The sequence below is a fragment of the Physeter macrocephalus genome, chromosome 7 (genome assembly GCF_002837175.3).
Source record: "Physeter macrocephalus isolate SW-GA chromosome 7, ASM283717v5, whole genome shotgun sequence".
NCBI classification, from domain to species: domain Eukaryota; kingdom Metazoa; phylum Chordata; class Mammalia; order Artiodactyla; family Physeteridae; genus Physeter; species Physeter macrocephalus.
Genome location: NC_041220.1, coordinates 13,628,948 through 13,644,152, shown reverse-complemented (window position 1 = coordinate 13,644,152; position 15,205 = coordinate 13,628,948). Strand labels below are relative to the sequence as shown.

At 36.8% G+C, this 15,205-nt stretch overlaps 1 protein-coding gene and 1 non-coding gene across 3 annotated transcripts in view; both read right to left on the bottom strand.

Moving 5' to 3' along the window:
• The window catches only part of GRID2 (glutamate ionotropic receptor delta type subunit 2), a 1,406,179-nt gene that overhangs the window by 729,472 nt on the left and 661,502 nt on the right, over positions 1 to 15,205 (bottom strand). The window lies entirely within an intron of this gene.
• Positions 8,089 to 8,161, bottom strand: TRNAR-CCU (transfer RNA arginine (anticodon CCU)). The gene has a single exon. It is a non-coding gene; the product is annotated as a tRNA-Arg (tRNA).

Below are 15,205 nucleotides of genomic sequence, written 5' to 3'. Positions count from 1 at the left end.
GGCTCGGGCTTCGGTCGGATCGCAGGGAGAGGACTGGGGGTGGCGGTGTGAACACAGCCTGAAGGGGCTAGTGCGCCACGGCTGGCCGGGAGGGAGTCCGGGAAAAAGTCTGGAACATCCTAAGAGGCAAGAGACCATTGTTTCCTGGTGCATGAGGAGAGGGGTTTAAGCGTACCACCTAAACGAGCTCCAGAGACGGGCGCGAGCCGCGGCTACCAGCGCGGACCCCAGAGACGGGCATGAGACGCTGAGGCCGCTGCTGCCGCCACCAAGAAGCCTGTGTGCGAGCATAGGTCACTCTCCACACCGCCCCTCCCGGGAGCCTGTTCAGCCCGCCACTGCCGGGGTCCCGGGATCCAGGGACAACTTCCCCGGGAGAATGCGCGGCGCGCCTCGGGCTGGTGAAATGTCACGCCGGCCTCTGCCGCTGCAGGCTCGCCCTGCATTCTGTACCCCTCCCTCCCCGCGGCCTCAGTGAGCCAGAGCCCCCAAATCAGCTGTTCCTTTAATTCCGTCCTGTCTGAGTGAAAAACAGATGCCCTCAGGCGACCTACATGCAGAGGCGGGGCCAATCCAAAGCTGAACCTGGGAGCTGTGTGAACAGAGAAGAGAAAGGGAAATCTCTCCCAGCAGCCTCAGGAGCAGCGGATTAAATCTCCACAATCAACGTGATGTACCCTGCATCTCTGGAAGACCTGAATGGACAATAAATCAACTCAAAACTGAGGTGGTGGACTTTGGGAGCAGCTGTAGACTTGGGGTGTGCTTTCTGCATCTAATTTGTTTCTGGTTTTACGTTTATCTTAGTTTAGTATTTAGAGTTTATTATCATTGGTAGATTTGTTTATTGATTTGGTTGCTCTTTTTCTTTTTTAAATTTTTAAAATATATAAACAAATATTTTTTTTTCCTTTTTTTCTTCTTGTGAGTGTGTATGTGTATGCTTCTTTGTGTGATTTTGTCTGTATAGGTTTGCTTTTACCATTTGTCCTAGGGTTCTGTCTGCCCTGTTTTTTTGTTTTTTGTTTTCTATTTGTTTTTAATGTAGTTTTTAACACTTGTTATCATTGGTGAATTTGTTTTTTGGTTTGGTTGCTCTCTTCTTTCTTTCTTTTTTATTATTACTTATTAATTTAAAAAATTTTAATACTTTTTAATTTTAACAACTTTATTTATTTATTTATTTATTTCTCCCTTTTCTTCTGAGCCATGTGGCTGACAGGGTCTTCGTGCTCTGGCCAGGTATCACGCCTGTGCCTCTGAGGTGGGAGAGTCGAGTTCAGGAAATTGGTCCAACAGAGACCTCCCAGCTCTATGGAACATCAAACAGCGAAAGCTCTCCCAGAGATCTCCATCTGAAAGCTAAGACCCAGCTCCACTCAACGACGAGTAAGCTACAGTGCTGGACACCCTATGCCAATCAACTAACAAGACAGGAACAGAACCCCACCCATTAGCAGAGAGGCTGCCTAAAATCATAATAAGGTCACAGACACCCCAAAACACACCACCAGACAAGGTCCTGCCCACCAGAAAGTAAGCAAAATGAGAAAACAGAGAAACACACAGCAGATGAAGGAGCAAGGTAAAAACCCACCAGAACAAACAAATGAGGAGGAAATAGCCAGTCTACCTGGAAAAGAATTCAGAGTAATGATAGTAAAGATGATTCAAAATCTTGGAAATATAATGGAGAAAGTACAAGAAATGTTTAACAAGGACCTAGAAGAACTAAAGAGCAAACAAACAATGATGACTAACACAATAAATGAAATTGAAACTTCTCTAGAAGGAATCAATAGCAGAATAACTGAGGCAGAAAAAAGGAAAAGTGACCTGGAAGATAAAATAGTGGAAATAACTACCACAGAGCAGAATAAAGAAAAAAGAATGAAAAGAAGTGAGGACAGTCTCAGAGACCTCTGGGACAATATTAAACCCACCAACATTTGAATTATAGGCATCCCAGAAGAAGAAGAGAAGAAGAAAGGGTCTGAGAAAATATTTGAAGAGATTATCACTGAAAATTTCCCTAATATGGGAAAGAAAATAATCAAGTCCAGGAAGCCCAGAGAGTCCCATACAGGATAAATCCAAGGAGAAAAATGCCAAGACACATATTAATCAAACTATCAAAAATTAAATACAAAGAAAAAATATTAAACGCAGCAAGGGAAGAATAACAAATAACATACAAGGGAATCCCCATAAGATTATCAGCTGATCTTTCAGCAGAAACTCTGCAAGCCAGAAGGGAGTGGCAGGACATATTTAAAGTGATCAAAGGGAAAAACCTAAAACCAATATTACTCTACCCAGAAAGGAACTCATTCACATTCAACAGAGAAATTAAAACTTTTACAGACAAGCAAGAGCTAAGAGAATTCAGCACCACCAAACCAGCTTTACAACAAATGCTAAAGGAACTTCTCTAGACAAGAAACACAAGAGAAGGAAAAGACCAACAATAACAAATGCAAAACAATTCAGACAATGGTAATAGGAACATACATATCAATAACTACCTTAAATGTAAATGGATTACATTCTCCAACCAAAAGACATAGACTGGCTGAATGGATAAAAAAACAAGACCTGTATATATGCTGTCTACAAGAGACCCACTTCAAACCTAGGGACACATACAGACTGAAAGTGAGGGGATGGAAAGAGATATTCCAAGAAAATGGAAATCAAAAGAAAGCTGGAGTAGCAATCCTCATATCAGACACAGTAGACTTTAAAATAAAGACTATTACAAGAGACAAAGAAGGACACTACAGAATGATCAAGGGATCAATCCAAGAAGAAGATATAACAATTGTAAATATTTATGCACCCAACATAGGAGCACTTAAATACATAAGGCAAATGCTAACAGTCATAAAAGGGGAAATTGACAGTAACCCAATCATAGTAGGGGACTTTAACACCCCACTTTCACCAATGGACAGATCATCCAAAATGAAAATAAATAAGGAAACACAAGCTTTTAATGACACATTAAATAAGATGGACTTAATTGATATTTATAGGACATTCCATCCAAAAACAACAGAATACACTTTCTTCTCAAGTGCTCATGGAACATTCTCCAGGATAGCTCATATCATTTTTTTAAATCACTTTTTCATGTAAGGTTTTCTTCTCTTCTAAAATAAGTTACTTAAGAGCAGTGACAACAGCCTTTTTATCATTCACACACCTATAATCTGATTTTTTTTTTCCACATCATTCCTCATTTTAAACTTCGTCTCTCAAGAAAACAAACCATGCTCTTTTACGTGAGCCTCTCACATGTTCTACGAACATGCTGTTACCCTTCCTGGAATAAACACTCCTCCAACCCTTATTTGAGCAGTAAATTTGAGCAGTATTTCTTTTTTTCAGAGGGGGCTCAAACATAGCCTGTGAAGCCCCTATCTTCTGGCTTATGTGCTACTAACTCCTTGTTACCTTTCCACCTTTTGTGTAATGAGTTTGTATGATGCATTAGACCATCTGTGTGTCTGTCTCTCTCTCTCCTATGATCTGTAAGTTTACTGAGGACACAGTCTTTTAATCTGTATAACTTTAATTAGCACATGGTAGAAGTTTAATAAGTAAATACTGAATTTTAAAAATCATTTTACTCTGGGCTACAGAAGCTGCAGTTTGATTTTTGAATAATTTTGAATGTTACCCGACACGTAATTGTCAAATCCATAATCATTTTTAATAAATTAGTCTAAAAAGCTGAGTCATTATACTTGAGTCTATTACTCCAGCTAACCTATTCATTAACAGACTTTGACATCCTGGCTAGCAAAGAAAAAGGAACTGTCTTCTGGGATGGATAATTATTATTACCTTTTGTAATCAGACACTCAGAAGCATTGTATTTCTTGTCTCACTCCTCTAAAATATGTTAGAGGACTATAGCACAAGACCTCATAATGCCATCCCAGTATTATGCAACAATAAGTAAGAAAGCTCTTTCTTGCCGACTTGCTCTCCCTCCAAGAGTGGCTACTTGGCCTGATGTCTCCTGTAGTCTTAGGATAAATGTGAAGCAAAGTTATGCCATGATCTCTTTCAGTGGGAACAATAGAATCAATGGTTTGTTCATGAAGGATCTTTTTTTTTTTTTTTTTTGCGGTACGCGGGCCTCTCACTGTTATGGCCTCTCCCATTGTGGAGCACAGGCTCCGGACGCGCAGGCTCAGCGGCCATGGCTCACGGGCCCAGCTGCTCCGTGGCATGTGGGATCCTCCCGGACCGGGGCACGAACCCGTGTCCCCTGCATCAGCAGGCGGACTCTCAACCACTGCGCCCCCACGGAAGCCCCATGAAGGATCTTGATGGGCTAAAATAGTTGCTCAGAATGCGATTTCTCCTACTTTATATATATGTATCTTTTCCTCATGACAAAATTATATAAGACATTGCAAACAACTTGTTAGCTAAACACATGTCATGTTTTCCCTAATAAACTGATGACATATTTCTATAAATGGAAAATTCTATAAAGTTATCTTATATGTCCAATAGGAGAACAAGGTATGTAAAAGATTCAGGTAAAAGTAAGAAAGGGACGTAAGCACAAATAATTCCATATATTTCTCTCATCTCTGAAGAAATAGATTTCTAATTTGCCTTTTAATTAACTATCATTTTTACCTTATTTACACTTGTTTCTTAAATTCTCTTGAATATATGTTCTTACATTCTCTTGATATATTATTGTCCCTATAATCTAATCAAACTTTTCATCATTTATTGGATATATCTTTCTCGAGCGTTTTCTAGAAGCTCCCTGTTTAAAGTTTCAAACTGAAATAATAGAATTATCAAATTTGGTAAACTAAATTTTTTTGCATCTGTAAACTTGGCCATATAAACATCTAGGTTTTTTTCCACTTCAGTTATATTTTAACTACGAAAATAATCTTAGAAATGTGTGGTAGAGTTAGACAAATCAAAATTTTAAAGTATGAAAAATATATAAAGGTAGAGTTTCTCTAGATGAAGACTGTCCACCCACAATTCCATACGGAAGGTAAGGCTCTGTTGAGCTCAATTCTTAACATATTAGAATATTTGATAATAGAAACATCAACTTAGTTCATTATTGATTATGTAAAATAAGATCTTTTCTCATGAGTTTTGAAAACAATAACAGTTTTTATGAAAACATATGCCAAAGCAGTCTTAGGTCATTCATTTTTCCGTCATTTAAAGCATGAATCAGTTTTTGTAATTTATACGTGGCGACTGACATCTGGGAGGTTCCTTCCAAGAACTAAAGATAAAGTTTCCCTTGTGTAATTTAAACTAGAAACCAATGGTTTAAGTCATAAATGTGCAATGTTAATTTCTAGAGATGGAATGACTCCTATACCAGTGATATTTGACACTAATTTAATTAATGATACTCACATGTACAAAGAAGGAATATTTTAGTCAAAAGGATGAGAGGTTTGTCATCCTGAAAAATGTGGTTAAGGGAGAATCATGAGAAAATACCTAAGCAGTGCTTTACAAGTTATCCAAAGCAGCATTTTTTTACACTTTGATTTATACGTCATTCTCTTAAGAGTTGAGATAACTTGAGTCTCCTACTGAATGATACACTTTCAGTATACTGACAAAATCTGACTGCTAATTTAAACTACCTTGCATTCATCGAGGTAATGTCAAACTCTTAACTTTCTTCACTAATAATAACTCATTCATTTATTCAAAACTGAAAATTATTATTTCAAACTTTTAAATTCAATTGTGTGAAGCCTGATTTTTGTTCCTAATTTTACAATCTCTATTTTTAGTTTTCTACCCTTATTTCACATATCAGATTTTTCATATGATTTCTTACAATGTTTCTGACTCTTGCTGGAGATCCTAATGAACTTAGCCAGAAAAATTTAATGTGAAAATAGGACACACAAAGATACCATACATGTAGTCACTTGTAACTATACCAACCTTAAAAATTACTTAAAATTTCATAACAGAAACAGTGCAACTTTCTAAAGAGAAATAAACGACTGAATTTAATAACCATAACGACTTTATATGTGTAATATTTCAAAAGTACTCATTCTCAACATAACACTATTTTGAAATTTTGTTGTTAAAATACATAAATTGGCTCATTAATCAAGTGAAAATATACAAAAAGTTTAAGTTATCACAGTAAGTCAGGACAGAATGAAAACTATATCCATTCTGATGAGTTCTGGTCTAATTGCTCCTGCTAATAATAATTGGGTACGCTTTACATTGTTATGGTGTGGAGGAGAGGAATAGGAAAAAAGCACTGTCTCTAAGATGTACTTCTGTTTATTAGAATCTTGTGAAACTTCAAAGCCAAATTCATGTCCCCAAATAACTGTCACCATCTTGGCCCATAATTATCTTTCAAATCTTAGATTGTTTGTACCATTCAAAACCCCTTATGTTCCTTAGTTACTGCTTTCATTGTTAGTGATATTTTCTTTAATGCCTTTATAACCTACATACAGAGGGTTCAGGAATGCACTTCTTTTGTTCTTTCTCCTTTCCCAAGAATTGACAATTCCAGCACTTTTAATACAATTATGGAATTCCAGAGGTAGTAGGAGCTTGGGAGGTCATCAAATTCTACCTTTCCCTTATATAAACAGGGAAATTAAGTTGCTGAGAAAGTTGGTGTTTTGTAGATGCTCAAATAAATACTGATATTCAAATTAAAATACAATCATAATGCTTATCTATATTCTCTTTATCAACTGTTCTGAAAAACTAAGGAATCCTCAAGAGTTATGCAATAAGTAGAAGAGCTATATATTTTAAGACCAACAATTATAGATGTAGTGCTTTGTACCTTTCCTACTGTGAATTCTTTACTCATTACAATCTTTAGTTAATTAAATTAGCAAATTTTATCCTATTTTATCAAGTGTTTAGGTAAAACAAATACAAAATTGCTTATTTCTTACAGAAGAAGAGTTATGTCCTTTTCAGTTTTCCACTATTATTTAGTATAATTTCATGCCCATACTACGAAAGTGTTAAATTATAACACCACTACACAATAATCAGAGCCTAATGGAATGTAGAAATTCCCCAATAATATGAAACCACAGAGAAATATGAAAGAAGTATTGCTAGTAATAAATAAAAGAAAGTAAATTGTGCTTGATTTTGGTGATAACTAAGGGCATCTGAAAGCTATGTATGCTATATATTTTGGCTAATTTATTGTCTTTATTGGCTAATTTCCTTATCCCTTTATGACTATTTGGAAAATAATAAAGAATAATATTTTTCCCTGAAGACAGTGATTGTATTATAAATGATTTTGATTTCCATTAATTAAGTATATAACTGAATTTTCCTAGGGTATTTGTTTCTATAGTAAAATACATCCATTTTTTGTTTTTTAAATAAGGATTGTTTTACCAAGAGACATAAGAATAGACAGGGCACAAGTAGGTGACAGGACAGCAGGAGACTGAATTATGTGGCACTGTATGTAAACGTGCATCATCTGCACTCCTAATATTTGTAAAGATATAGAAGATTTTTTTGGTATACCAGATATACATTACTAGGAGGAGAGAAAGTGTTTTAGATCCTAAGAAGGCTATTAAGGCCATCTCGACTAAGAGGCTAAAGGAACCTGTCAGGACCACCTGAAATAGAGATGTGTTGCTTGGCCAAAGTAACCACGGGTAAAAGGTCTCTAGTGACAGGAATCTCCCAAAAGCCCACAAAGATCCCCAAGAAGACAAAGAATCATCCTTTAAAAGATTCCTGGGCCAGAAGGGTTATGGTGGGTAGCCTCTAATATGGCCCCCAATTATCCTCATGTCTTAGTATTCATGCTCTTTTGTTATCCCTTCCCCTTGAGAAAGTGCTGGACCTAATAACTGGTTTCTAATAAATAGAATACTGATTGTTGAGAGGTCACATTTCAAAAATATTTATTTATTTATTTATTTGGCTGTCCTGGGTCTTAGTTGCAGCATGGGGATCTTCATTGCTGCATGCAGGATCTTTAGTTGTGGCATGCAAGGTCTTTTAGTTGCAACATGCAAACTCTTAGTTGGGGCATGTGGGGTCTAGTTCCCTGACCAGGGATCGAACCCGGGCCCCCTGCATTAGGAGCATAGAGTCTTAGCCACTGGACCACCAGGGAAGTCCCTGGGATGTCATTCTTGAGATTAATTTACAAAGAGAGGATGGCATCTGTTTCAGACTCCCCCTCTCATTTACTTGCTGTGAAAGAAGCCGGAGGCCACTTTATAAGCTGTTCTACGGAGAGGCCCATGTGGCAAGGAACTGCTTTTGGTTTCATACAGAGAGTATTTGAAGTCTATCAACAGCTGTGGTAGTGAGTATGGAAGGGAATTATCCCCATAATTCCCTTGAGATGGCAGTAGCTCAGCCAATAGATACCTTGATTGCAGACTTGGGAGAGATCCCGAGCTAGATGACCAAGGGAAGCCATGGCCAATTTTCTAAGCCACAGGAACTATGAGATAATTAATTTTTGTTGTTTTACCCTGCTAAGTTTTGGGGTAACGTGTTACATAATAATAGATAAATAATGCAGGGATAAAAACAAATTATGGGAAACTAGTTTAAGTAACTTGTCTTATTCTGTCTTCCACTGTCCCCATGCCCAGGAGACCTAAAGAGATGGGATGAGAAGAAGGGGGGAAGAACTTAGGATTCCTTTCACACCTAGATCTGAGCTGGGGAAAGGAAAAATATTGTACATTATATCTAGTTTTGTACTGGGAATTTTTTTAATGAATAGTGTCTCTATTAGTTCTTAAAATGACTGCAAGAATGTATACTATCTAAAGATAAACGGAAAAGCATGGAGCCTGCCATATTTTCATGGAAGGGCAGGGAAGATAAACTCAACTGAATAAATTTTATAGAGAGACTCTGAGACCAGAATAAAGATACATTTTTCATTATGTTCTTAGTTGAGTTTGTTTAATATACTCTGTATGCATTGCTCTGGAGATCTTTTCTGTTGAAGTATTGGACTGAGTGAGCTATATGTCTTGGTGTTCAGTGGGACAGAGTTTGCCCATAGAAGAAATAAGAAATGTAATACAGTGTTAAGCCTGCACTAAATAAAGGTCACACATTTACCAGGACACGTTTGCTGAGTATATAAGGGAGCATTGTTAGGACAGAAAACAGTTCAAGCCCAACAGTCATGCAGTATAAAAGTTGTTCTCAATGAGCAATACAACAACTGTGAAAGCTTTCACAGGCAGAGTGAAATATTGTCCTACTCTATACCAAGGATTGGGTTATCACTATTGCTGGCTTGTTTATTCTGAGTTTTTAATCCCTCAAATTTGTAGCACCGAAGCTTGATTTTAGAAAAATACAGTGCTGACACACAGAGTTTAAGTATAAACAACTTTGAAACAACACAGGACAGACTGGACTGCCTTGCCTATTATTGCCTTCTATTATTTGAAAACTACTTCCTTTTTTTTGGCTTTAGAGTTCTTTTTTTCTTTATCTGTCTAAATCTGCTTTGATGTTAAATGTTAAAAAAAATGTGTTATGTTGCTTCATTTTTCTTTTCCTCTGCTGTTCTCCTGCGTGGGTATCCCTATACACCTTCCCACACAGCATCAATGGTGCAGACTGCTAGACATTCTTTTAAGACCGCTCAAAGGCAGCTCAAAGGTTTTCTCCCCTGTGAAGCCAAGCCCTCAGGCAGAACTGATCTCTTATCTTGCATAAGTACTTTGTACATATTCCCATTACACTACTGACCATATTCTGTGACTGTGTCGGTCTATGCTCAACATTAATCACAATAAGCAGAGGTATTGGCACACAGTAATTTTCCCCAAACATGTTTGCTGAGTCAATGTCAAATGAATGAATAAATAAATGACATAAAACTTCTAGACTCTTCCCCAATTCCTTTGATTCTCTCTTCCTAAGGTATGGCAACTACAGGTCCAGATACGTCTTATCAACCATATTAGAGTGAACATTACTTCAATTAATGCAGTCTAATATTTTGTGAATCTTTTTAAACTAGCAGTCAAGGTACTTACGCTGTTGGCTCAAATCGATATTTGGGGCCATTATAATAAAGAATTTATCCTTTCCTAAAGTGAAGTATGGCCTTTGCCCCCAGTTAGTGGAAGTGATCACTAGGACTTGGGAATGTGATAACTGATTAGAATGTCTTTGATTTCCTGGGGGACTGTGGCTCACGCTGGATAGACTGACAATATGATTTAGAGTGAGTGTTGGCCACATCAGATAGTTTTTAGGGTGGGGACTGGCCATGCCAGCAATAATATGATTTAGAGCCAGAGCTTTGGTCCATGCAACTAGACCTTCTGTGATCAACAACAGGTACAATCAGTCATGCCTACACAATAAAGCCCTAATAAAAATTCCAGACATTAAGCCTGCAGTGAGCTTATCTGGATAAGAATTCTCTGAGTACATTACCTCATATCAGTGCCAAAAATGTAAGGCTGCCCAGACTTCACAGAGAAAGGACAAGAGAAGCTCCATGTCTGGTACTTAGACGCTGCCCTAAAACTTTCTTCCTCTGGAGGATTTTATCTGTATCATTTCCCTGTAATAAACCATAACCATGAGTAAACCACTTCCTGGAGTCCTTATAGCAAATTATCAAACCTGAGGTGGTTTGGGGAATATCCTGAATTTGAAGTTGATTTCAGAAGTGAGGATGGTCTTATGTGGTCTGTGCTTTCCTTTAACTTAACAGTTGGCTATAGCTCTCCACAAGGACAAATTAGTATGTGTGTGATATTGGGTACAGATACTTGGGTGAGAATATTTCCGTGCCACGTAACTTTTTTTTGTTCATTTCACACAAGTACTAAGGATTTCGTAATTAATATAAATGTCATATTTTATAACAAAAATAAGACTGGTAGTGGCCTTCAGAATAGAATGACCCACAAGAGCTGCTGAACTCTGGAAGATATTGTTCTTTAATAGAAAGTGTGGCTATAGCAGCTGTTCCTCGATCCATGGGTGCTAGCCTATTTTTTGGCTTAATTTTTTGGTCATTTCTGAGAAGTGGTATTCTATTTCCAAATTACATGAAGTATCTATTCTATATTTTAGCCTAAATATTATAAAACATTTTCCTTCTGTGGATATCTCCTTAATAAGAGAAAACAAAACTAGTATTGTACCTACAAAAAAAAAGAAAACATAGTGTTGCACCAGATTGCTTCACAGAAACACAGTTCCCAAGCAAAGTTAGCTTATTTGCATTCTGACAGAAAACATTAATAAGTAGTTTTCAATATGAGTAATAGTTGAGAAATATCTATTTTTTCCATTAGGATAATAAGAGGCAAGAGATAATTACTTAAGAACAATGTGTGGAAATGCTTTTAGGTTGCTCTGCAAAAATTTGTTTCCAAAGTCATGTTTTTCCTTTCTTTAAAAATCTGCTATTAATATGAATGTCCACAGAAATGTCCCCTTACAATAGTGTTTTAATATTCAAGTATGTGATCCTGCCCATGATAAACCTGCAGGACTGGCTTCGCTCTATCTTCTCTCTTTTGCAAAGACTCCTGCACTCTAGCTCAAAATCATCCTTTAGTTTTGGCCCTGACCTCTGAATCTTCCTATTTTAATGTTCCAAGTATAACTTATAAATGAGTTGAAATTATCAGGGCTACTCTGTAGCTGAAAATAGCCCCACATTCATAATCATAAGCTACAGTTACGACAGGACTTGTGAGGTAGGTTGAATTTTACCAAGGTGTTTTAGGCAGTTCTCTTATCTCTACGAGATTGTGCTTTCCTTATGTCCTTATTGAATTACAGACTACTGGAACTCTTGGAAATCCTCATAGTGCTTTAGGTTAACCTCTTTATAAAACTTACTACTCTTGAATTATGCCTAGATTGAAAGACACGGAATCTGCTTGCAAATCTTATATAACAACCCTATACATGGTACACAACGATTTGTATGGTTAGAAGAGGTCAGTATTTTTCTCCCTAAAATGAGTACAACCTTAGTCTACTTAGAACCAGGATGTCCATGGTGTCAGCTGCTGACTACAGCTCGCAAGGGAAGACATATTGAGTGTTGAAGTTCTCAGGATTGTAGATCCTAAATTATATCCACAGGAGAGTGGATCACATAAACCGTTTGGTAGCAGGATTTTTCAAGTCATTTAAATTCCACGACAACGAGTATTCATAATGGGGAATTCCACAACTGCCCTTCCATCTCCCCCAAATGTCTAAGAGGCGTAAAATAAATTAGTTCTCTCCCTCTCCTCCACCCTTCTCCTCTCCTAACTCTCTCTTATCCTGTCTTTCTCCCTGTCCTCTCTCTCATCTCATGCTGCAGTTTTTTCATCTTATGAATTTTCATACGTCTATCATTAAAATTTCAGTCTGCACATGTATGATGACCTGAATTATAAAGCGTTTGGCCATCAGACTGTCAGCTCCATGACAGCAGTGACTTCAACCATTCACCACATTGTCCCTAAGATCCAGAACAGGGCCTAAAACTTGATAAATGCTAAAGAAACACTATTAGGAACAAAGGGAGGGAAGGAGGAAGGGAAGAAGAAAACAAGGAAGAAAATAAAAGTCTCAATTACGAAACATTCCTAATTAAATGCCACAAAATAGTTATGTATTTTATAACCTTTCATTTAAAGAACAATTGAGCCATAGCTTAAAATGGGTGCCAGAAAATGGAGAGAGAACAGAAACTCTTCTTTGTCAATAGCAATGGTATTTCATAGGTAGTACTAAATGCCTTCCTATTTTGTGTTTGATTTAAAGATGACAATGCTCTACACATTTCTCCAGCTGTGTTCCCTTAGCAGACTGGGACATGCAGTGCTCTAAAAGCAGATGTTGTTCACATCTCTAAGGAAGAGCAGCCTTGGACATGAATAAGACACGTCTCTACTTTATCATACCCTCCTTGTAAGCTACTTATAGTTAATGTTTTTTAAGAGTAGGCAGAAGGAGAAAGGTAATTTTTATAAAATAACGCTTCCAATAACTCACTTTTTGTCATGTAAGTAATCTGACAACTTCAATTAAACACTTGAAAACATTGACAAACAATGGTCTCTTTTGTAAAATAATTATTCATGGTTTGTATTCCTATTTTACTATTTTTCTTGTTTTTCTAATAAAACAGCTTTCATTAATCCTAGTTTCTCATCTTGAAATATAAACATTGTATCTTTTAAATGATGACTTATTTTAAAAACAAACACTGCTTAATATTACCACAATCACAGTATAGTAAATACATGTAGTATTAAAATATATGATTACCGTATAGTAGCAATAGAAGAGAAAACAATATTCATGTCAACTAAAAAGCCACATTTGAAATGTTCAGTATACCTTCAATTCAAAATCAACATGTATTAATGAGTATACTATATTAACATATTAGTAAAAACGTATTTATAAAATATATAACTCATAGAGAGAAGCGTAAGTTCTAATTCGAGAAAAAACTGAAGGTAGTCAATCTTGAATTATATCTTGAAGTTTAAAGAACAACGAAGTTTCTCTTTATTTCTATTTGCCCTCTCTTAGTTTAAAATTATGAGTTGGTGCTTCCTTGGAAAGTTCATAATTTATTTGCTCTATGCCTCACTTTAATCATCTGTAAATGCTTCCTTCTCCACCTGATGGGAACTCAGGATGTGATATTTATGAAGATTAATAACACAACGTTAATCTAAAATTTTGAGAAATTCCACTCATCTCAGTAAATCTCTTCACAAAATAAGATCACTGTATTAGCTCATTATTCTCCCTGCTCTAATTATATTTACGTGCATGAAATTCTTCCTTAAATAATGGCTTCATAATTTTTCTGTGCTTCAGAAACTGATAGTCAGTCTTTTTTAACTGCATCATTTACATGTGTTATTGTTGCTGGAGATTCTCTAAAGTGGGAGCTGAGAGCAGGACCGACTACATAATTTTAAGGGCTAGTTTAAAATAAAAATGAGGGCCTCTAGAGCAAAGACTATTAAGAATTTCAAGCAGTAACAGTAGAGCACTAATCAAACACGGGGCCTCCTAAATGTGGGATTCAGGGAGACTGCACAGGTCTCACACACACCTGAAACCAGCCGTGGCAGAGAGGAAAGAAGGAGAGAAACGGATAGCTGGGAGACAAGGGATCATATCATACAACTCGCACAGGGACTGCAAGATGTTATTTAATAGTCGAAATGATTATATGAATGGGTGTTTTATTCACAAATTATATGATGGAACTGTGAAATTTTAAATGGATTTAGGTGTTTTCCCCTATTATTTATAAATGACTTACTAATAAGGACTTTGTGTATATCAACAATACTAGTCACTTGACAGTTGCCTAGCATATACTCTTTAGTTGGTAGTTCAGGCTGAAACATTTCAGGAGTCCAAGAGAATATAATGTATCGCTCAAAATGGAAGTGAAGAACGTTTGAGCTAGGGTTAGGATACAATTTCATATAGAAAGAAGAAACAAAGATGACGACAGAAAATATTAAATGTAACATAATGAGAATAAGATTATTCATCCAACATAAAGCACAACTTCTATGCATTCTCTTCAGTCATTCTACAAGAACGTTCAAGCAACCACTAAATACTAGTCCCTCCCTATTCTAAGTGCTGGGGATACTACAATGAACAAAAGAGATTCATACTGTTGCTGTCATGAATCATATACCCTAGTGGGAAGGGCGAAGAGTAGGAGACAAGTAATTAACAAATAAATAGGTAGAATAAGTGTTTGCCAGGTGGTGAAAGTATTATAGAGAAAAAGAAAGTATGGACAGAAAAGGAATTTCTGGAGTCAGGTGGGAATTTTATTTTACATAGGTACTATGTAAAATGGTACCTATTTTAAATAGGAGGGTCTCACTTTCAGACCCCACTGGAGCAGAGTCCTGAAGGAGGAGAGAACAGCTGTGTGGATAGCTGGAAGCGAACCAAGTAGAACAGAAAGTTTAAAGGTCTCCGGGACAGGAGAGTACTTGGCTTGCTGGAGGAACAACTAGGAAGCTTCTATGGCTAGAATGTTATGATCAAATGAGAGAGCACTGGGTGATAAAAGACCAGGAAGCTACAGAAGAAATCACTTATGTGATTTTGAAGGCATCTTGAAGGCATTTTATAAATTTTGGCTGTTAGAGTGAAAAGT